The following is a 24,518-nucleotide window of genomic DNA, read 5'->3' on the forward strand; positions in this document are numbered from 1 at the left end:
CCCTCCCCTCGGCACGTGGCTCCTGCAGCCAGGCTTTGTGGAGGTGGAGACACCGAGCCCTTGCAAAGGGAGCTGGGCACCTCCTACTCTCCCAGCACCTCCACAAAGCTGTCCTGTACAGCTCCTTGATGACACAGATATCTCCTTCAATGAGCAAACTGGATATAAGAGCTACAGCGGACTCCATGGTCCACTCAACCGCCCACACTCAACAGCACAGCGGCCACCAAGAAGGCAGGTGACATTCCCTGGCACATGGGCCACCCCTGGAAATCCATGTGCCCTCTTGGGGACCCCCACTGCCTACACAACAGCTTCAGACCTCAAGCTGCAGCAACCAGAAACACTCCCTCCTACTCCCTGCCCCAAAACACATCGCTCCCATCAGGAAAGGGACACCCACACGCTGGGCACAGCTGGCACTGGGTGACGTGCTGCAGGGGGTGACTGCCAGCCCAGCAGCCTCCACAGCCCTCATCCTGGGTGGCAGGGACCAGCCCAGCACAGCACCCACTGCAGAGCCAGGAAAATCCCCTTCTCCTGACACAGGGATTGGACCGAGCCAGGAACCTCCTGCTCTCCTGACTCCAAGGGATTGAACCAATCCAGGAACCTCCTGCTCTCCTGACAAAGGGATTGAACCAAGCCAGGAACCTCCTGGTCTCCTGACAAAGGGATTGAACCAAGCCAGGAACCTCCTGGTCTCCTGACAAAGGGATTGAACCAAGCCAGGAACCTCCTGGTCTCCTGACAAAGGGATTGAACCAAGCCAGGAACCTCCTGCTCTCCTGACAAAGGGATTGAACCAAGCCAGGAAGCTCCTGCTCTCCTGACAAAGACTCTGAGGGATTGCAAGGACTGAAGGGTTCCAAAGCTGCCCCCAGGCAGCTGATTTTTTACACATTTGGATGCACTTGCTCCAGGCTTGGAGAGGGAAAAAAGCAGCAAAATGGCAAGAAGAAATCAAGGAGCAGGGCTGACTTGCCTTGCATGTGCTCCAACCAGTCTGTGTGCAGAGAGGGCTCATCCCAGATCCCCATGCCACTATCCTACCCGAAGGGAAGAGATCAGAGTCCATCCCAGGCTGGGATCCCAGTACAAGGACAACTCTGCTTGGTAGTTTAAGCAAAACTCCCAGAAAGTTGGAGTGCAGACTTATTTTTGAAAGCTCCCTGGATCCTGATGCACACAGCTTAGATCCAGCCCAAGGAGAGCTGTGACTCTCAAAACCTCAGCCCAGCCCCAGTTCACTCTGCAGAAGCTGAGTGTCCTTCTCTTCCCTAGGCATCACTCAGGCATCACTCTGTTTTGCTGATTGAAAGCAAAGAGAGCAAATCATTCTGAGGAACTGAAAATGGGCTCTTTTGCTTTTCTCAGCCAGATAAGAAAATGGTTCAGATCACCCAGCCTGTGCTGCTCCTGAGTTGTTTCCTCATTAGTGGCATTTACTGAAGTACATTTTGAAACTTTGGGTGATGAAGCAGCTTTTCAGAACAGGAGCTAGAATATATCCTTTGGAAACCACAGACAGTCTGATACTTGTAGTCTTCTTTTCAAAAGGGCTGAAGCCACTTGTCCAGCACAGCAGGAACTGGTAGATTCCCTGGGTTCAAGGAAGGAAAACGCTTTGCCACAGAAATTGTACATAGAGAACATGGGAACCCAGCAGCAATGCAACGTTCACAGAGCTCTGCCAGCTCCTGTGCTTCCTGTCAACCTCTGCTTGGTTTTTCCCTAAATTTTCCCTTGTTCCCACTGGGAACAGGCAGCACTGAGAGGCTGCAGAGAGATGACAGAGATGCTGCAAAGGCAGGAGGGAAAAAGACAAGGCCCTGCATTTCCAATGAAGATAGCTCCAACATCTGTCCTCAGCCACAAATGTATTCACCCGCACAGACACACTCATCAGATGAGGCTCTAAAATATTTACTGCCCAAATATCAATCCTCATAAAGCCAGGCAGCCATTTGGGCTTGGGGAGGGGGAAGGAGACGGGGTGGGTTGTCAATAATGTCATAACCACGGGCAATTTTATGTATCTCTGGAAATGGCCAAGGAACACGCAGCTTGACAGATGTGCAAACGGGTAATGCAGGCTCCCTAGTTATGAGCATGAGGATGTCAAGAGGAATAGATGAGCAGTAATTCAAAGTATATTGGGCTTAGAGAAGTACATGGGCACCGTAATGAATGCGGGATGGGCACTGCGGTGGAGGGAGGGCTGAAGGAGGATGAGGAGGGAGTGGGATGATGGCCAGAGAATGCAGCCCTTGTAATGCTCAAGAGTGACTGAAGGGACAGTGGACTAGGCTGGGCATTTGGTGGCCTGAGTCACACTGCCATAGGGTGCTATTGCACCAAGGGAGGTGTCAGCCTGTCTGCTGCTGGACCAACCTCGAGGCTCCTTCTTCCTCCTTCACAGCTGCATCTCTACACAATCCTCTCCCACTATTGTGCCACCTTTCCTTTCCGTTGCTCTGAAACTCAAACTTTTAGCCAAATACCTATATTTGTCATCAAGAGTCAAAAAAACCCTCACCAAGGAACCAAATTATGTTTCAACTTTCATCTCAGCAGAACTACAGCTTTTTTTTGCCTTCATCTCCAAACCAGAAAACAAACCCGACACCGCAGCAAGGGCTGCCGCCGCCCCCAGCTCCCGCCTGCGAGGCGCAGGCTCTGCTCACACCTCTGACTGTGCCTCGGCCGGCATTTCCCCATCCCACCGCGGCGGGTTTTAAAAAGCAGCATCACACAGACGCGCACTGCGCCCCCGGCCGCACGCTCCCGCCCCAGAGCTGAATCGCAGCCGCACGACGCCACGGAGCCTGGCCGGCTTCCAGCCTGCGGGGCTGCAAAGAACGGAAAACCAGTTTAATAGGGATGGGATGCTGGGACACTCCTGCTCAGGTGTTTAGGGCAGCACGGTGCAAAGAGGACCATTACCGGTCCCAGCTGGCCTCACTTGGCCAGCCCAGAACAGCGCACATGGACATCTCAGCTCCACTCGTTTTTCCATAAGATTCGCCTCCTTCAGCACTTCTGGCAGTGAAATTCCCCCTCTCCCACGTCCTCCAATGCTCTTTGAAGGGACACAGTCATTGGCTGTGGTGGTGGAGCCACGCACACCCTTCCTCCCTCTCAGCTCCTGGAGAGAAGTTCATCATTTTTCCACGCCCTGGTGCTTTTGGAGCTGGGGGGAATTACTCATGAAGGCAAGCAGGCACCCCACACACCAGCAATCACCATAAAGGTGGTTTTTCCTGTGGAAAAATCCATGAATCACTGTAAAAGTCAGTCAGGCTCAAATCAAGCCACACTACTCACCATTGTTTATTAAAAAGAATTAATCACCAATCTTTTTCTTGGCCGGTTTTATGAAATATGACTTATCCCAAGCATTCACTACTAAGTTGTAACAATATCCAGCTGCAAACATCCTCTGTGTGTGCTCTGGCAGCCTTCCCCATGGCTCATGGTCAAATGACCAATGACTGAAAAAGCTTGAATCCTGAAGGAATATTTCCTACAAGTCCCAGGCCCCAGATTTTCCCTCTGGAGATACACTGCTGGCACTGGTTGGTCCTGTGAATGCACTGCTCAGTGAAAAGTCCCACTGGAGCTGAAGAGCCCTGGAGTGTTGTCCACCACGAGGAGGACAGGGCACAGGCAGAGCAGGAGCTGACACACACACACAGAGCACAGGTTCTCTGCCTTCCATAAAAAGCACTCTCTGCCACCATCCCAACCAAGCCACATGCAGGCAGGTACCAGGATGGGGAGGCAGGGGCTGGCATCACTCTGCATGGCACAGCAGCTCTGAGCCAACAAGATAACCAAGCAGTAACAAATCCTTTATGAAAAAAAAAATCACTTTTTCTTTCCAAAAAATGTCCTTGTTATAATTTCTTTCTCCTGGTGGCACCCTCCTGTGCACAAGAGCTCGGCCATGACATGGTGTAAGAGCAGGAAACTTCAATGCCCACAGTTGTGAGAGCAGAAAAGAGATAATTGCACTTCTTACAGCAGCACTAACTTGGGGAAACTTTCCCTGCTAATGAGGCCATTCTGTTCAGACATTCAGCAAGATTTGAGAGGGCTGCTGCTGCTGCCAGCCCATCGTGGGTGCAGGCAGAGGGCAGGCAGGGGTGAGAAAAGCAGCCCAGGCAACCACCACCATGGTCCCAACCTCATCACTTTGCAGCTTACTGGAGCTCACTTTTCCTGACCTGGCTTTAATTTATTTCTCTTCAAAAACAACAAAAAATCTCACTACATCAGCTATTGTCTGCTCTGTCTCCTCTTGCCTCTGGCTACATGCTGGTTTCAAGGCATCTCCTGGCAGAGCTGCACCTGCCATCCAATCCTAGGCCTCTGCAAAGGATTTTCTTTCTGCATCGGTGCCCACACCCGTGCAGGTCCCGGGGAGGCCGTGGCTGGCACTGCCAGGGGCAGCTGGGGACAAGTCTCTGTGTTGATGAGTGCCAGCTGCTGAGCAGGATGCCTGGGCTGCAGCAGCTGGAGGCAGAGGTAGCGATTTGTGTACTCACCTGGAAAGGCAGACATTCTCTCATCCCTTGCAGAGCTGCTGAGAAACCAGCTCCTGGCTTTTTTCCTAGGAGTTTAACATCACCATACTCCAGCTACTATGAGCAGATGCAAAATCCCCTCTCCCCTGAGTGCAGGAAACCCCACAGCAGGAGCAGAGGTGAGATAGCTCTGCAGGACAGCCAGCTTCCAGGAAAAATGCTTGGAAGGTGGCAGTTGCAGCCAGATGGGATTGCATCTCTTGTTGTGAAGGGAACCATGGACAGTGCCTGCAGTGTGGCTCTGCTTTGGCACATGCCAGGCTGAGCTGCCAGCACCAGCCTTGCTTCTCACTGGCATGCCAGGCACATGCCTCCCAGTGGCATGGGGCTGCTCTTCCTGCAATCTGTGTACCCAAGCAGCAGCATCAGGAAGGCTTGGAGAAGTACAGTAAGAGTGGAGAAAAGGAGGGATGGGAAAGAAAACCACAGCTGAGCACAGCTCAGGCTGTAAAGCCAAGGCTGGCAGTGTTGCTCCAGTTGCCTGCACGACCTTGACAAGCTGCAGGGAGGAAGAGGAAAGCCTCCAGTGGCAGCTCTGTGTGCTAACAGGGATGGGGAAGTCAGGCAGGGGACAGAGGGGTGGGTGCCATTTGGGATGTGCCACCCCAGGAAGGAGCACAGCAGATGGACCAGACTGCTTTTACCTCTGTCTCAGCCCCAGAAAGGCAGCTCACAACCCACACCTTCTTTGGACAGCATTTTGTGGCTCTTGGGTTTGTTCCCATGGGAGCACATGTGTAGGAAGAGGCGAACACCTCATGTCACTCCTCTGGGACCCAGTACAAGGCAGCAGGAGGGGGAGTAGGCTCTGCCTGTGCTCCCCAGAGGGAAGGACAGCCAGCCCTGTTCTGCCAGGCAGAAGATGCTACCAACACACAGGCAGGCCCCCAAGATCACAGCGTGTGTATCTTGAGAGCCCAGAATAAATATTTAAAGGTGGAGGGGAAAAAAACCTGCTTGTCTCTGTGAGCAAGTTCTCTGTCTTTGCTCTGGGATTTGAGACAGAGACAGAAGAATGACAAAGGAGACACAGGTTTCATCAAATCATGGGCACATCAGAAGCGATGGCTTTCAGATGCCAGCTTTGCTGCAAGACAAATTCTCTCCCAGCCAGATGCCTGACAACCCCGACAGCCCTCAGGGACTGCAGGTCTGTGTTCCCTCAGACACGGGGGCTGCAGTGAGCCCACCTTCTTATACCTCCCCACTCCAGCCAGGGATGAGAGCCAGGCTGTTCCCCGAATCCCTTTCCAAGCCAGTAAGAGCTGGTCCTGACCTGTGGGGACATGTGACCCTCCTTGCCCTGTCCTGTGAGGATGCACAAGGTGATGGGCTCTGCATCACAGTGTTGGACAAATGTTCCCAAATCCCTGTCCCCACAGCAGAGCTCTGCCAGAGGAGCAAACCATGGTTCAGCTTTCTCAATTCCTCACATGAGCAATGGCTGGGGGAAGGATGGGAGGTGACAGCTCTGCTCAGCTCCCAGCAGCCCTGTGCTGGGCCATCGCTCAGAGGCAGTGGCCAGAGCAGCCACAGAGAACGGGATGTTCTGTATCACAAGGCTGTCCTTAGGATGCTTTTATTTCCAGAGAGAGCTCATTAGTTCTGGTTGTGCAGGAGTTCAGGGTTTTTTTCTCCCTGTTACTAAGAGCTGGAAAACTCCACTGAATAACATCTCTGAGCACGGGTGGAACAAAGGCAGGGCATGGCGGGGAGAGGAGCAACTAAACCAGAGATAATCAAAGCTATTGCTGCAGCCTCACATCACTTACAATCTCCATCTCCTTTGGATTTCCCAGCTGGACTGGTCTCTGCTTGCCCAGCCCCACTCACCATTGTGCCAGGGCTGCAGGGCTTGGCTCTGCTCGGCTCCAAGGGGGAAGAAGATGCAGAGCAGAGTTTGAGGTAGCAGGGAACTGGGCTCAAGGCAGCCCACTGGATCAGATGGGCTGCCAGGAGCTAAAGGGACTTACAAATTCACCAGCAAGGAGGAAGGCTCTCTCTGGCACTGTCACAGGAGGGGTTTAACACAGAGATGCTCCAGCTGTGATGCCTTGCTGCCGTCAGTGTGGAGCAGCCGCCTCCTTACCAAGCCCTGGCACTCCTCTCCCATCACCACAGGTTCAGCACATGCTGCAGGAGATGCAGCCAAGAAATCACATAGAAACAGCAGGAGATAAGCCACCTTCCCAGATATGATCACAGGCCCCATTATCTCCTTAACCCTTATGCATTCACTTATCCATCCCAGATCTATTCCTCCTTATCTAAATTCTCCTCCTGCTCATTCCCATCTCTCACCATGGTTGGTCTCTCCAGAAGCGAGGAGGCAGCAGGAGAGCCTGATGCCCCAGGCAGCCACTCACCACAGCTAATGGGATAGGCTCTGATTGACTGGCCCCAGTGATTGAAAGTTAATAAAATGTTAAAAGCAGCCCTATAAATCACCCATGCAGGAAGTGACCTGGACAGGAGGCCTAACGAGTTAGCAGAGGTTTTATTTAAAAACCATTTGTCTGAGAAGTCCAACACAAAGAGTCAAATAACTCTTAGGAAAACAGCAGTGATGGAGCTACTGGGAGGATTAGAGCTGGCTGGATATTTACAGCCTGAGGATGTCAGTCTCCACAGTGCTAATTGGCCTCTGCTTCCCAGCTGGAGCATCCCAGCTGATCCCAGCTCAAGGTAGGGAGCTCCCAAAGTGAACCAGAACAAGGCAGGTCACAGTTCTGACTCGTACTTTTAGCTCTCTGGCTCCACTGTGACTTTCTCACAGACATGAGTGTCATGCCCATGTCCATCCTGTGACAAGCTGGTAGCATCCTCATCTTCCTCCAGGCCCCAGCTCCTCTGCCCATGTGTGGGATCACACATGGAGAAGCTGCTATTCTCATATGCTACTGCACACAGCTGACATTTCTGTTTGCATGTAGAAGCTTGAAAACAAGAGGTCCCAAAAATCTCCAACTCCAAAACCACCCCAGAAATCATGGTTTTGGTTTCTAATCCCAATTTCCACTCCTCTTCCATGAATACTGATTTTGTACCCATTAGGAGGGCAGCTGGGCCACATCAGCCTCAGCCCCTGCTCACTCCCCACAAGCTGAGCTCTACTTTTTTAACTTTAAAAAAACCCTACTGCCAAATACAAGGAACAGACAAGGGTGTTTCCCTGGGAGAGGGACTTGGCCCCCACCCAAATGCCCTGCCCCAGCCATTCCTTACTCTCCCATCACAGGAAGCCTCCAATACCCCAAAGGCCTTTTACAGCTGGGAGGAAAGGTGGCTCGTGCTTGGGAAGCCTCCAGAGCATCGTTAAGAGGAAAATTATACACAATTATCCTCAGGAGGTACATCAGGGAAGCAGAGGCAGTCACAAGGCACCAGTCCCACCCAAGCCTGGCTCCTTGCAGCAGCAGAGTAGTTTTTAAAACTATGAGCAAATTCCAATGGGATACAGTCTGCAAGGAACAGGCTTCACCAGAAGCTACCTCATCTTCAAAATCACCTTTTAATTGCAAGAGAAGTTCCTATCCCCAGGCCAGCACCTTTCCTCCCAGCAAAACAAGGGGGAGAGGAGTAGGTAGGAGATGCAACAACACAGCAACAACCTGATTGCACTTGAATTTGCCAAGTGAAATTGGGTTGCCTTTGCTTTTCACAAACATCCTTACCTGGGAGGATGCAGAGGCAGGGTGCAGGTGCAGCTGGTTCTCCTGGCCAGAGATGAGCACCTTCCAGGGGGGCAGGGAAGCCTAAGAGTGCCGGGGGGCTGTGGCTGGGAGGCTGCTCCGGTGGCTCTGCGGGCACTGAGGGCAGCTCATGGCTCCAGGGCACAGGGAGCTGTGGGTGGCAAGGCACAGACGGTGTCAGTCAGGAAACACACACCAAGCAAACACAACCCCACAGAAAGGCTGACTTGAAAGTTAGGAAGGTGAAGAAATTAATATATTGATATTTTTCTGTATTGCTCTTATTTCCCCACCTCCTCATCATCAAGGAGAAGAAACCAGTGGGATCTGCTTGGATCTGGACACTGAGCAGATGTGGATACCTGAAGAGGTCCAGCACGGCCCAAGGGGCTCCTGCCAGGCACAGGGGGATTCTTGGGAGCACTTTCCCAGAGGGTGTTGTATGCTTCCAGCATCACTAGTGGGGAAGGAGAGGAGGCACAAGCTCACCTGGGCAAGCAGCCCTGGCCTGTGCTGATGCACACAACCATGAACATGCAAGGGAAGCACCCCCCAGCTCAATAGGCCCAGCCAAAGAGTCTCACAAGACAAGGGGAGCTCTTTCCATTCCTCACAAGTCAAGGGGTTCCACTGGCACCTAGGAAAAGCTAAGAGAAAGCAGGTCCTTGACCCACCAATCTGTGACCACTCCTCCCAAATTCAAAACTGAAAGGGAAGCAAGACCCTTTGCTGATGGAGTGGTACATCCAGCCATCCTCTAACCAGCTTCAGCTTCACATGCAGCACTCTCCTCTCCAGCAAGAGTTTCATTTAATACATTTATTTAGTGGTGAAGTCCCCAAGGCAGAACTCACATCCTCTTTTTGCGTCTCAAACAGTTTTGAGCAGTCAGTGTTTAACAAATTAATAATAATGTGATGGCATCTTGAAAAATAGACTGTCCTGTCCTCAGAAAAGGGGCCACATTTCCCAATTACTCCAAAGGGCACTGCTTCAGACCTCACTGAGCAAACGGCATTTCAGTGCAGCCACCTTTTAATGGCAATGATGTGATCCTGCTACGGCTGCAGTCACACAACTGCTAGGGTTGAAAGGGACCCCTGGAGGTCACCTAGTCCAAGCCCCCTAATTAAAATAGACCCTTAAAAATTATTAAAAGCACTATTACACATCTCCCAAATGACAGTATTACTGAAAACACAACGAAATAATCCCCACCCTGCCAGAGGAAGGTGAACAATGCCAGGGTGGGTGGGCACAGCAGAGCAGAGCCCCCTGAGCCCGCAGACCCTGCTGTCCCCACAGCACTGGGGGCCCTTTGGGACCCAGGACCAAACTGTGGGCCACAGGGACAAACCCATCCCTGCCACCTCCTGCCCACCCATCAACTGGTGATATCAAAGGTCACCACAGGGACCCTTCCCACACTTCACCCCATGCCCCATGGAGGGAAAAACAGCTGTGGAGGTCGCAGGCATCTTTTATGGAAAATCCTTTCCTTAGGATTTTTCCTCCTGAGAAGCTGAGAGACCTCAGGAACAAAATGTAAACGCTGATTATCTGCTGCTGTGGAATGCAACAGGTGGATGTTTGATTGGCCCATGTTAGATGTTTGTAATTAATGGCCAATCAAAGCCCAGCTGGCTCCGACAGAGAGCCGAGCCACAAACCTTTGTTATCATTCTTTGCTATTCTATTCTTAGCTAGCCTTCTGATGAAATCCTTTCTTCTATTCCTTTAGTATGGTTTTAATGTAATATATATAATATAATAATAAATCAAGCCTTCTGAAACATGGAGTCAGATCCTCATCTCTTCCCTCATCCAAAAACCCCTGTGAACGCCATCACAGGGGTGCTCGCCCGTTCCCCCGTCCCACAGACTGTGGGAGCCACACTGACCTGTGGGTGCAGTGTCACCGTGTCCCCGTGCCCACAGGCTGGCCCTCACACCCACATGCACCATCCAGCATGGGGGACAGGTGTATCCCACCTCCACCCATCTCCACACTGCACAGCATGAGGGCAGGGGACAGGAGGGGTGGAAGCAAGTTAAAAACACCTCTTAGCCCAGGTATTTTTTAGCAGCCATCCCCTACCCAAGATCTGCCATCCTACCCCAAGTTGGCAGCTAAGCTCAGCATCTCTCTGTCATGAAAAGGATTCACGAGGTTTGCGGTGGAGGCTGGCAAATATTTGCCAAGGATTCTTCCAAATCTCCAAGCCCACCATGAGCTCGCTGCAAATTTGTTTGCTGATCATGGTCCTTGGACTAATTTGCAAATGGAGAGCAAAGAAAATGCAGCTGTACTGTGCAGGGGAAGATGAACAAGCAGGATCCTATTCCATGGGGAAGGCAACCCCACCGACCCTAACGAGGGCTCATTAATTAACACCTGCAGCACTGGTGCAACGCCCAGCTCCTGATGCTGATTGTGGCCAGGGAAGTGATGTCTCAGCATCACCAGGCAGCACCAGGGAATGGGAGGATGCTGCTGGGGATGGCAACAGCAGCACCTGCAGGCTGTAAGACCAGTGCTAGCCCCAGTCTGACCTGTCTGGGTGGCAAGTTGCAAAGAGGTGCTGGGAAAGCATCCTCTCCCCTTCCCTGCTCCCTCCCCAGAATGGTTCCAATCAGAGTTTCTCCTGTGGCTTCGCCTCTGATTTTGGCACATCACCAAGTTCCAGCCCAGGCCAAGCACATTGCTAATTAGCTGCACTAATTAATCATAGTTTCCATTGTTTATTCTTTTGTTCTCGCACAAAGGCCCATGCTGCCCAGTTTGGTGAGCTGCCATGGCATTCATGGAGCACCAGCACAGCTGGTGGGGCTGACCCCAGCCAATGTGGGTCACTGGCTGCTGGGCTCACTGCTGGAGACCAGAACAGAGCCCATCCCTGGTCCTGCTGGAAAGTGAGTGAAAAGCCAAAGCCATCAATTCTGGCCTGACACAGTACAAGATTCACAACCCCTCTCACTCTTCCAGCCTGGAATTCCTCATGCCAGCACAGCTCACACCACATTTCTGAAACTTCCAGGAGCCCAGGAGCTGCTGGTGGGTCATTTACTCCATTCCTCCTTTGGGAACTGGGATTTACTGTGCCTAAAGCATGCCCAGTCATCAAGCCTGGCCTCCAACATCTCCAGCAAAGCCAATTCTACAGCTTCCCTTGGATTCCTGAGGCTGCTGCCACCACTGTCAGGACACAGTGGGGGCTGCAGTTCACTTGCCACCATCCTTGATCTCTCCTGCAGCCATCAGTGCCACAGCCCATTCCTCCTCTCCGCAGCCATGGGGATGGCTGCCTGGCTGCCACTCCATCAGATCCCCCCAGGAGACACCCCACACTTGCTCCCAGGAGTGGGCACGGCAGGCAGAGCTGGCACACAGCCCCAGCACAGAGGCAGCCATCCATCCTCTGCCCAGCTAATCCCACCGAAATCCTGCCTTTGTGCTCATCACATCCACTGCCTGAGCATTAGGCACCCGCCGAGCCCGAGCTAATCTCCAGAAAGCTCCCTCACCCAGGGGGGTTCCCCTTCCCTTCCCTGGGCAGCCCTGGCACCCCAGAGGCACGGGGGGACAGGAGGACAGGCTGGCTGTAACTCCTTGCCAGAGCTGGCATGATGTGCTGGGAATGAACCCAACAATCACTCTGCTCGCTCCCTCTTGTCAGGGAATTTTTAACCAGGTATTCTTTGCAAAAAAAAAAAAAAAAAAAAACCCAAAAAAACACCAAGGAGGGGAAAAAAAGAACTGTTAGTCCAAGGGAATCTGTGTTGTTAAACACAGAGAAATCCAAGTCTGAAGTCCAACAGAGGCCAAGGTTTCTGGGCTTTGACACAGCTGACAAGCTAGAGCACAATGAGAAAATATGCACACAGAAATAGCCAGGCAGGATAAAGGATTTACTGCTCCTTTCACAGAAAACAAAAGAATAGGCTTAAACACTCCATTTAGGAGTGGTAAAAAAAAAAATAAAAGAAAGATAAAAACCAGATCTGCAGGAAGAATATTTGAGTACAGGATTACCAGGGGGTGAAGGAAAACCAGATCCTGCCTGTCCTGGGTGCAGCAGGGCAACAGCATCCCCAGGGCCCCTCTGCCCAGGCCCAGCAGCATCTTGCAGTGAGCACACACACAAAACACCAGGTCTCACCTCAGGGCCACCCAGCCATTTCTCTCCTGCCCTGGGTCAGACAAAGCATCCCAGCACAGCCCACATTCCAGCTGTCATGCCAACATCTGCATGGTCTTGCCTCTGGAGCATTTCTCCTGGGCTGATTCTGGCTGTAGGATTGCCCTCTTCACTCAAATCCCTCTCCAGGGTCCCCTTCCCCAGTGCCAACCACCCCAGCTAATGAGGCTGAGGCTCCCTGCCTTTCAGACAGGCTTTTCCATGACAGGAAGGCTCCAGGCTCCTGGCTGCCCTTCCTTCCATAAGGAAGTGATCCCAGAACACCTCTTGGGACCTCAGCTGAGGAGGCCTGATGGAAAGAGAGCTAGGGCTGGCAGGGGCTTTGGAAACAGCTTCCTCCCATCATCTCTCCAGGTGTGTACTCATTGAAGAGGGAAGTTTTCAGTTCCCTCTAAGTTTCCTCTAACTTGTGATGAAAGAGAAACTCTTTGGAGAACAGACAGGAACCCAGTTTCCCTGATGAAAGCACTGCAGTGGGATTTTTTGGGTTTCTTTTCTTTTGAGTAGCATCAGCCAGAACAGAGCTTTGCAACCAGGCAGGCAGAAGGTCCTGCCCTTTCCATGGCAGGAGCCCAAATCTCCCAGCTGGAGACCAGGACAGAAACCAACCCTGGTCCTGCTGGGAAGTGAATTAAAAGCCAAAGTCATCAATTCTGGCTTGAACAGCATGAGATTCCCAAACCCACTCACTCCATCAGCCTGGAATTGCTCATGCCAGAGCAGCTCAGACTGTCTGTGTGGAACTCCCAGGAGCCCAGGGGCTACTAGTGGGTTATTTATCCATTCCCCCTTTGGAAACTGGGATTTACTGTGCCTAAAGCACACCCAATGGCTACGGTCAAGCCTAGCCTCCAACATCTCCAGCAAAGCCAATTCTACAACCTTCCTTGGCAGCTTACAAGCTGCTTAATTGCCCTGATAGTTATGCATTGAGGGGTTTTTTTGTAAAAAGCAGCTGATTTCTCAGCAGCAACAAATACTTGGGAAAGCTTTCTCTCTGGCAAACTCTCTCTATTGTTCATCTCTTTCACATAAAATGTTCCTAATGAAGAGGGAAAGCAGGATCTTGGCTTCTTTCAAAACAATCTGAAATATTATATTAAAAACATGCGCTGAGTGTTGACATATTTAGCGCGTTGCTTTATAAAACAAATTGCCCGAGCTCATTCAGAGCTTGACACCATTCAGACAACACAGAAATACATGACTGGGAGGATACCACTGCAAGAAGTGCCACTCTGGGGAGCTGTGGAGCACCTTGGAGCAGCCAGACAGTCTTGACTCCATCCTAGTGAGAACTGGAAGCCACCAGCATCATCATCCCCTAAGAGAGGGATGCACAAGCAGCACTCAATATGCTAATGTGACAACTAAAGCAGGTTTCAGACCATGAATCCTCCCCACACAAACCCTCAGGTCTTCATATAGGCATCTCCAAATATCCAAGGCTGGGAGGACATGGTATGTACAAGTCTCTCACAGCAATGGATCTGTGCTGTGGGAGCAAAGCTCAGTGTCTCCCTCAACACACCAAGCCAAATCCCTTGGAAGTAGGAAGCTGGCTGTGGTGGCTGGCCAGGTTTCTCAGCACACCTGGCATAGGCAGGGTCCCTACAGAGCCCCCTCCTCTCCTGCAGTGTCTTTGAAGTGCTCCAGGCTCTGCTGCAACAGGATTTTTCAGACATTAAACTGATGCTCAGAAAGCAAACAGACCTAGAGAAAGCTTTCATTACAAGGCTGGTTCATGTCCAAGAGCAGCCCACGGGCCAGCTAAGATAGGCAGTGGTGCTTTAACAGCCTCTCACCAGAGGCCAGTGTGAGCTATGGCTCCCTGTGGGCTCCCAGTCCATGCCAGCTCTGCACTCACTCTGCAGGAGCAGGGCAGGAGGAATGAGCAGGTTTTATGGCACATTGGCTCTCCTCCAGGGACCAAAAGCTTTGATGCTGACAAAGCCACTGCATCCTCTCCTGCTGTGAGGGTGCCCAGATATTTCTGGGTGCATCTGGAGATGCTGCTGGCCTCTGTAGTGACATGACAACCACCAGCATGATCCCTGCCTGCTGTGGGTGGTGGTCCTGGGGGATCACATCTTCTCCTCTAAGCAGGAGAACAGCACCTTAGGGGGTCTGAGCACAGGGCAGGGAACACTGCAGCCACAGTGTGTATGGAGCATGTTCAGGTTTGGTTACCTGTGACCTAACTCCATCTGCAGTGTGGGCAGCTGACACAAGGGCCTGGTTCCCCAGGACAGGTTGGCGCAGAACCAAAGACAACTGCTGCCCCATGCCAGAGTGACACTAAAACCCCCCAAGCAGGGCACAGACCCTTGGAAAACCTGGTGTGCCTCAACCTCCTTTAACTCTGGACCCCAAATCCTCCAGGAAGGTCCAGCAACTTCTCATGACTTCCACCATCTCCAGTCCTCCTTGGGTTTATCAGCACCAGTGAGTGGACAGGCTCCCTGCAGCAAGATCCACTGAGCACAAGGCATCACAGCAGATCAGAGAGACCTGGGGCTCCTCATTTATATTCTCCTCCAGCCACAGCCTTCAACATGGCTGAGGAAGGCAAGGCAAGACAAGGCCTACAGAGAATGCCTAAAGATTATTTCTCTCGGATTCCAATTTATTTTCCATCATTAATGTCTTTGAAAGCCCAACACGTCCTGCAGACAGAAAGAGCATGTTAAATGTGCACGTGGTGGAGCTGCAAAACCGCGGTGAACACGTGCCTGGCACAGGTACCCATCCCACCAGGGAGATCAGCACAGCCAAGGAAGGGCTTTGCTGCCAGAGAGCATTGCCCTTGCTCAGCAGAAGCTGTGGTAGAAGCCACTTTTTCCCCGCAGAGAGATCCCCACCATGCACCACTTGAGCCCAGAAAAGCAAGAGCTTCATTTGGGAAAGCAGAGGTACCACCAGCCCCAGTGCTGAGCATTGCACAGTGGCAGAGAGAAGGCAGGGCTGGGGGAGAGTGACTTGCATGAAGGATGTGAGGAGCTGGAGTCTTCTGTAATGGAGAGAAAATTGCTTTCGCCAACTATCTGCAGTTTTAAAGCAATTACATTTGGGGGGAAGCCGAGAGCATGTCTGAGCGCTCCGCGCGTGGCGGGCGTGTTTTGAAATACAAGAACCAAGTCAGGAAAAAATAGAAAAAGAAAATGCCATTTAAAAAAAAATATTTGATGCAGTAGGCACTGAGAAGATAAAGTATTTATAACTCAGGGAGGGGACAAATACTGGAAGCAGCCAGACATCCCAGCAATGGGACAACTGAGAGGAGGTGGGGCAGCTTGCTCCTATCTGTGGTCCCCTTCCTCATGAGAATGAGAAATCTTCCTCGGGAAGGATTTCCTCTGAAAACACAGCAGCTGAGTGCAGCCTGGTCCAGTAGAAATATAAATAAAATTTGTTTTAATTGAAGCACTGCTCGCCCTCCGCTTCATCTACCCATGCAGTAGGGACAGTCACAAAAGTCACTGCAGTGACATCAGGGTCAGGTCTCCATGGGCTGGGAATGTGCTGCCCTCAGCCAAAACATGGAGCTGCCTTAATACTTCCCCTCACGGACCTGCAGGCTGACCCAAAACCCAGCAAGCACCCAGCAGCTACCGGTTAAAGCCTTTTCAGAACCAGAGGCAACAGCTTGATTTGGCCACAGATAAGAAGCTCCTTCAAGCTGTACAAAATACTGCTGATCTTCCCTGCAAGCCATCACCTTTCACTACCATCCTTCTCCTCTAATCTGCTGGAATTAGGAAGGATCCCAGGCCATAAGCACATCTCCTCTAATGACCAAGGTGGCAGGGCCCGAGCTGCCCTGATCCCCAGAGCTGCTGCACTGACTGCTGCCGGCACTGCTCAGACATCCAATTTATCAGGAGGCTGTCCCTTTTGCTTTCCGGCCACGCGCCTTCCCCTTGTCTTTATCTGCTCTGGGGACAAGTGTGGGAAGCGGAGAAGTGGCATCCAGGGCTGCTGGTGACAGAGTCCCTTTTCAAAGGATGTTGTTCAGCTGTTATTACCAACTCTCGCCAAGTGGAATTGAGACATGAAGTAGATTTGTGCCCAAGATAATGGCGTTTATTAGACAAGCTATTGAGGAGAAAACAAAAGCTAACAGTGGAGAGCCACTAAGAGCAACGCCTAAAGAGAATCCATCACGAATACAAAGAGAAGAAGTGCTAATAGTTAGTGCTTCCCATCAATGATTTGAAACCTCAAGCAGTCCTTTAACGACTCCAGGAGAGTGAAGGTTAGTGTCACCCAGCAAGAGGTGACAAACAGCACCAAGGCATCCACGCCCTCAAACAAAGCAGCATCCAGCCCCTTCTGCTCTGGTCAGATGTGGCTGAGCATCTCTGCCCCCAGGGTGGCAGCCCTCAGCTTGTCCATGACCCTTCTCTTCACCTGTATCAGCATCACATAACATCTACAGCCCCCCACATCCTGACCTCAGCAGGATGGCAAGGAAGGAGAATTCCATCTCTGCACACCCCTGCAGCAACCAGGCCCCTTTTGGTAAATCCCCCTGGGAAACGCTTTGAAAATCATGGGTCCATCCAGATTTTCCTGTTGGAAACCATCCCCTTCTTTCCTCGCCAAAGGAGACGTGCTCCTGCAAAATCTTCCAAAAAAAAAAAAAAAAGCATTTTTAATGGGAATGAAAGTCTTCCATAGGATCTTCACTGGCATGTTGGTTCACTGCCAGGCACCCCAAGCCCCTGGTGAGATTAGCTGGAGCCTGGCACAACATTCACACCCTGAGGCACAGCTGAGATCTTTGGGAAAACGCAACAGAGATCATGGCTGCTAAACAACAGCTTGTCTGGGTCTTTGACAGATTTCTACTTTCCAATTTCCAGCCCAGACAAACAATATAGGAAGCCCCCAAATCCCCAGCTTTGAGATCACCAATTGAGGCTAGCCCAAAGAGATCACCAATTTCACACTCTTCATCCCGACCCTCCTCTCCTTTGCTCAAGGGCTGGGCTGGGGCAGCAGCACAGGGTGATGTGGAGGAGGGTGAGCCAGGCAAGAGCATGAGGGCATCCACACAGCCCAGAAGCTGCTGAGAAATTTATTGCTTGTGACACGCTGTCAAAGCGAGGCGCATCTCATTAGTCAGAACCAAAGCAAATGAGAGGGCTCCTCAGCCAATTAAAAATTAAATAAATAAGGAAGGGATGCTCCGTGGGGCTCTCCACCTCCCCTTTGGCCCTGCTGGTGAGTGGGAAACCCAAGGCACAAGTCAGAGTCACAGCTTTGTCCCCTTCCAAGATGGTGAATTCCCCACTTCCAGCAAGCAGCTGGGAGCAGCCAGTGACCACCACAGCCTTGCTGGATCTGGCACAGCCAGATGGAAAACAACAAGCTTGAGGAGCCACACCTGACACTCAGGGAGTTGGAAAAGGAAAGACTTCCTTTCACAGCCCCTGGAGCATTTTGTTTCCCAGCTCTTGAAACGGATCTCATTGACTCCTCTGAGTGTCATTCTCTGCTAAAAATTTCTATTTTTAACAGCTTTTCTTTTTTAAATGACGTGGTTTTCCTTTGAGGGTTAAGCTGAGCAGGCACATGATTTTTTTTGTTGTTTTTTCTTTGGTTTTTTTCCTCCAAGATTTATCAGCCATTGGAGCAGAGGGCATTACAACTCTTCTCCAGCTTGACGGCAACAACAACCCTCTGGAGTCTCACACTGCCCTTCTCCACACCTCCCTGCAGCATCGAGGAGGGGGAGAGCCCATCCCAGACCCCCAAACAGAGGTGAAGGGACCATTTTGAGCAGGCACTACAGGGCAAAGTTCAGTTTCCCCATCATCAGCCAGACTGAAATTTTACAAGAGCACAGAGGTGCCTGTTGACAGCAAACATCCCAGCTCACCACATTCCAAATGGGTGCTGGAGGAACATGAGGGCTGCAGACAGACACATGGGTGTTGGATGGATTGGTGGGGGCACCTGAGCAGAAAACAGGGGAGGCAGCCTGAGAAGAGCCCTCTCTCCTCCACCTATACAGGACCCAGCGAGGGAGGGAGTAACCCTGAAGGATGCCACGCCCAGGAGAGACCCCAGCCCAGGGCAGACAGGGATACTCCCTCTTCCCACAGCACTCCCAAAATGTACCCCTTAAAAACAGCACAGACCTGAAACATGAGCCCAGGCCAGCAGCATTTCCCAAATCAAACAATAAACAAGGAGCCATTCCTTGCAGGTTTCCCTTACGCTGCAGGTCCAGATTAATCCCCACAGTAAACACAAAGGAAGAGAACCACCCTAAGGGGGATGCTGTCTGTTTAAAGGCACAAATGGATGGTAAAAGCAGACAAAGAAGCTGAACAGAGGCATGGCAAGTTTGGGAGCAGGAAGGGAGTGGGGAGAAGCCCATGGGCACTGGTGTGGGAAGGAAGAGCGAAGGGAATTCTGCCAGCAGACCCTAACCCCTGGAGCCATCCTGCAGGGTCTGTCACGCTGGCAGGAGGGGGCATCCCCTCACCACCCCAAAACATCCCAGCCCAAACAAGCTCCTCCCTCCTAGTGGTCCCCAAGGCCAGGCAGGTTGGTTGGGGCTCTCAGGATACAGGCAGCAAAACAACACTTCCCCTTATGGAAAAGGGCCACGACCCTGAACCTAACCCCCTGTGCCCAGAGACTAATGCTGCACAAGGCTGGTTTAACAAGAAATAGACATTTAAAGCTTAACAGCTCTTACCAGCAGATTCCCCCCTCTCATCCCACTGATGCTGCTTCCCATACGGCACACCCAGCTAATTAATTACAGAGCACAATCCAATCAGTCAGGCCATCCTATTGCAGTTAAAGGCATTTAAGAGATAATGCCATGAAACTCCAGCTGGACTGGCCTGACCCCAGACTCTGACACCACTGGGGGCTTGGGCAGTGCTGTTGCTCCAGCTGATGTCCCAGATCCAAACACCCCGGTAAAAAACCTTCAGCCTTGCAGTGCTCCCTGTGGGCTGGGTTTGTGAATCCCTGCTGACTTTACCAAAGATGTGCTGTCCTGCTCCACTGGCACATTGCCCCAGGGCAACCCGGGCTCGCTGCTGCCCATGGAGCACACACCAGCCTGGCTCAACACAAGCACCAGTGACAGAGATGCCACCTGCCCTACTTCTGGCTCAGAGTTTGCTTTCAGTGTGGCAGAAGGACAGATCTGAAGGCTAGATGCCCCCACTGCTGCTACACACACGCCACATAATCAGCTTCAGAGTGGCTGCCTCAGGGTATCATGCACCACTGATGTGCCAGGACAGCCTGATCCCATCACATCTCACCATGCACCATCTACCTCCCCACCACACCAATACAGAGGGGATGGCCCCTGCTCACCAACAGCAGGGACTGGAGAGGGGCTTTGGTGGCAAGTGGATGTAGGAGAGTGGCTAAAGGATGAGATGTACTACCAGCCCCTTTACTGTTCTTACAGTTGGCTCTGACATGCTGATCTGTAGATAAGATGTTCCCAGCTTTGCAGGGACGGCCTAAATTTCCTCCCTGGGCTAAAAGTGTGGGTGTTCCCTTGCTCAGCACTTCAGTTACTGGTTGAAGTTATCAGACCCCTTTGACAAAGGTGGGGGCTTGCATTAGCTCAGCCCATTTGGCCCTGAATGAACCACTGTCCTTTGCAGAGCCCCAGTAAGAGGTTCATTCAGTGGGTGTCCTCTGTTCCACAAGCAGCTTTTGTTTCTCCATCACACCCAGGTGAAGCCCAACCCCATCCACATATGGCTGGGATCCCTGCTGATTGCCAAGCTGCTCATTGAAGACGTATTAAAGGAAAAACCCATGGTGCCAGGTCCTGATCATACTCCCAAGGACTCAGTGTGGTTATGCTGCTCCACGCCAGCTGTGTCCCAGCCCTGATGTTTGATGATGAAAGTGGCTGATTCTGTGATTTACTGATCCTACCCTTGGTTAGTTTTTCCTACCCAGAGTGAGGATAAGCTCTTGGATTTGCAAACATTTTGAGGATTGTGGTTTTAATTTTTTTTTCCCCCTTATTGTGTATGCAAGCTTCAAAAGCTCTTATGCCTTGATCCAAAGCCCAAAGTCAAGGCAGGGGACATATATCAAGTCTAGATATGTTCCTGTCACAGGCAGCACCAAAAGATTGTTGGAGTTTAAATGAGTGAGGGTCCTGCTCTTACTTGGTCCAGCCCATCTCCCAAATGCTTGACCTCCAAGGAGAAGCAAGGAGGAGCCTCTGCTCCCGAGTCTCACCTGCTAAACGCCTTTGTCAGAGACTCAGGCACAGTTAACTAGGACAAAGGACAGAAAGCCTCCTCTCAGAGCTGCCCTCCCTCGAGCCACAGCTAGGCAGATACCCAGCACTCCTGCATCAGGGCCAGCACACCACAGGTCACAGCACCAGGAGCATCCACAAGGTTTTCACCCAAGCAACAGCCAACAAGTTTCACTAGTGCAGATTTGCAAAGGAGGGATGTGACTCTGGCTGAACTGGAGCATGGCTACAAGCAAATGGCAGCATTCACCAAGCACAAGTGTGAAGGGAATGATGCCAAAATGACATTTAATAACTGAGTCTTCCTGAAAACAGCATCTCAGCACAACTACAAAACTCCCAAGTTTACTGAATGTCCTCTCACAGTGTCAGAAAAGGACACCAGCAATTAGGAAGGGGGGCTAGAACATGATTGCTATAGATGAGAGAGGACCAACCCCAGACTTCTAACGCCAGCTTCGGTTTTGTGCTTTAGGAACTGAATGAGGACTGGCTTGTTGCACCCAGCCCTGAAATGAAGTACAGCTAATTCATTACGTTGGACCCTAAAACAAAGAACGTAACTACAACAGCACAACACCGTGACTTCACCATAAAAATCAGGATACCATGTTCCCTCCAAGGAGGCAGAAGAGATGGAAGCATGGTTTCTTTACAACATCTGTCCTGTGGTCCCCAGGGAATGAGCACAGAGAAAAGCTCAGCACATCTTGATAAAAAATAAAATTAAATAAAATAAGGCATCCTTCTTCCTTGTGCTGGAGTGTCCCACACCAGGCTGATCACAGGGTCTGGATATAAAGAGGTCCCATTTTGTGGTAGCAATATGGCCATTGTGGGATGCCACAGCTGGAGGAGGTTATGCGACAACAGCTACAGCCCAGGAGACAGCCCCAGAGCGCCCTGGTTCAGGAGCAATTCACTCATTCTCAGCTCTTGGATGCCCCATAAAACAGGGCACATCTCCCAGTGGCCCTGCAAGGACTCTCATGGGAGCTCACTGAAAAGCTGAGAACCAAAGTGAGACTGAAAACACATCAGCACCTCGCAGGTCACAGGACTTGAGGCTGTGCTACCAGCCTGGAGCACCCTCTCTGCTCCAAGCCCACACAACAATGCACCAGAGAAAGTTCTTAGCCTTCAGCATCCATCTTCCCTTCCCACAGCTGCAGCAGCAGGATCACTGCTGGAGCCTGCACCGTCCCATTTTCTGTACCCTGATATGAACCCTTCCAATTAAACCACTGAACTGTTCCCAGCTCAGCCTCCCATGCATGAAAACGTCCTGTTATTTTGCACCTGCCAAGAGCTGTGTCCCAGCAGATCTATCTTGAACTGACACTTGAGGATAATTAAACCTCTCTCTCCTCCATTGGCAGCGCAGCAGATAAAAGGAGAGCCCTGGGGCCCTCGAGTCGCTGTTGTGGTGGGTTGCTCCTGTACAAGTCGAGGAACGTGAGATGAGACTCAGTTTCTCAATAGAGACATGGGCAAGGGAGCAGGGGGCCAGCTTGGCAATTTGCCCTAATTTAGCAGGGGAGCAAGATGTCAGAAGCACACAGGCAGCTCCCCTAGCCGGGCAGATCCTCTGATGAACAGAGAGCTGAAAACAAAGTGTCTGGCTAGGATCAAATCAAACCACTACTGTTGCTAAACCTGGGGTATCATCCGTCATGCAGCCAGTAGTCCCTAGGGACCCAGCTGTGATGTTCCAGGCACCCTTGGCATCTCCTCTAGCTTTAGTCCGAGCAAGGACTGGCTCCCATTGCCCCCACCAGCACTACTGGAAGCTAAGTGCCCCACAGCCAACCACCGAAGTTGGCTGGTTTGGGAGCTAGAGGCAAGATGGGAACCTGTCACCTCACACCACACTGTGCCTGTCTCCTGCGCCAGCTGCCTGAGGTTGCTGGATGCATCCAACCTCAAAGCCGAGCTTCGATCGGGGTGGTTTTGAGGTTGGCACTGAGCATCTGCCATTGCTCCGAGCTGGGCCTCCAGGAGCCCCTCGGGGCATTGGGCGGCCCAGAGCACGGCCACCCTGTCTCTGCCTGCCCCACAGAGCCCTTCGCGCCGGGAGAGCCCTTCACTCCGCGGGGGGACCCTTCCCTCATCCCAGCCCCGCTGCGAGGGGATCCAGTCCCACTTGCCGAGTGATGCGCTGCAGAGCTGCAGGTCCCCGGGGACTATGGGTGTCCCCCCCGCCTCCGGGAGGATGGATGGATGCTCTCCCCCCACCAAACCCCATGCCGGCACCCCCGATCCCCTCCGCCGCCGTTACCTGCGCGGGCTGGGGCGGCGGCCGGGCGGGACGCGCCGCGCTGCAGCTGGGCTCGACTCCCCGGGGCTCGGCGCATCCTCCGCCGCTCGGGAGGGCTCGGCCGGGCTCCCTCGCCCCGCTCCCCGCCGCTCTCCGCCTTCCTCCGCTTTCCTCTCCCGCTCACCCGCATACCCCGGGGCTGGCGGCTACTGCCGGGCTCCGCTCGCCGCCGCGGCGCCGCCACCTCCCGCAGCAGCCGCCGCCGAAGCGAGGCGCCGCGCCCCCCGCCCGCCCCCGCCTCCTCCCCGCTCTCGGCCCCGCGACTGCTTTAAAGGGAGAGCGCCTGCATTGAGGGAGCGCTGTCTGACATCCCCTCCAAGATGCACCGCACCCCCGTGGCTCTCCATCGCTCCCCGGGCGGCTGGGTGTGCCATGAGGCTGAGTCCCGACAGACGGACCCAGTGATGGCCCTCGTCCCCCCTGCGGAGCCCGTTTTAGGGAGCGCGTTCGTCCACTCATCCAGAAAATTCTTATCCCACGGGCTGAGTTTGCCTTACTCCTTCCCAGGGCTGCAGGGAGTGGAGCCACCAAGGGCTCGGCACAGCAGACCCTGTCCAGGAGAAAGCTGTGAACCCCTTTCCCAAAGCTGCCACCCTGCCACACTTCTGCTTCAGATATCATCGGATGTTTTCATTTTCTCCTGTCAATATTATCCTCATCCTTATTCAAGCGGGAGCCGAGGCTTGCAGGTCTGTGGGTTTTAATCAAAACTGGAATTCTCTTCACACAGTCACTTATCAATATTTGTCTTGCCGGAATGAAGCAAGGTGTTTTAGAGCATTTTGGGCTGTGAGTGCATCCCTGCCCCGAGCAATTTCCAGCTGCCACAGTGAGGGCAGGAGCCGGGGGCAGGAGCAGGCAGCCGTGCTGGCAGCCGGCTCAGGTGTCTAGAGCTGGGATCAGGGCGGTGGATTTGGGCTCTGCAGCATCCCACAGCCCTGATGCTCGCTGCTTTCCCGCTTGGTGTTTTTCATCAGCGAGCACCATCTGTACCAGAGCCGGCAATTGTTATGACCTTTAAGGCTCCATCCAGTGGCCACTTCCTTCAGATGCTTTTGTGTCTTACTACGATCCCCGGCACGCTGCCAAACTCTAAACGCACAATGAAGGCAGGGAGCATCTTTCCTTCAGTTTCACAAAGGAGAAACATCACCAAAAAAACCTGCCCAGATGCCAGGATTGGGTCTAGAATTATTCCTGTTCCATTAATACAAGAGATGAGTGAGATAGGAAAGCACACCTGGTAGGAGGATTGTAAAATAATTAATGCATAATGTTAATAATGATCTTCTTATTCCAGCTCTGCTTATTACCACAAGCTTTGCTTGAGTCCATCATGATGTGCTGCATAAAGCAGATATCTCCTGAATCTGATTTCCTGTTTGGAGATGATCTCTAGCTGAGAAATTACCTGCTCTCAAAACTGATTAGAGTCCTCATCAACAGATTCTTCACCCA

The 24,518-nt window shown here is 52.2% G+C and overlaps 1 protein-coding gene across 1 annotated transcript in view; it reads right to left on the reverse strand.

Annotated features, from left to right (window-relative positions):
* Window positions 1-23,273, reverse strand: part of LINGO1 (leucine rich repeat and Ig domain containing 1) — a 155,983-nt gene extending 132,710 nt beyond the window's left edge. Inside the window, exons 1-2 of the mRNA XM_074549534.1 lie at window positions 23,022-23,273; window positions 8,264-8,432 (exon numbers count right to left, since the gene is read on the reverse strand). The gene's annotated coding sequence lies outside the window, so the exon portion shown is untranslated. The remainder of the gene's footprint in view (window positions 1-8,263; window positions 8,433-23,021) is intronic.
* Window positions 23,274-24,518: the final 1,245 nt, after the last annotated feature.

The sequence above is a fragment of the Zonotrichia albicollis genome, chromosome 11 (assembly GCF_047830755.1).
Source record: "Zonotrichia albicollis isolate bZonAlb1 chromosome 11, bZonAlb1.hap1, whole genome shotgun sequence".
Lineage (NCBI taxonomy): Eukaryota > Metazoa > Chordata > Aves > Passeriformes > Passerellidae > Zonotrichia > Zonotrichia albicollis.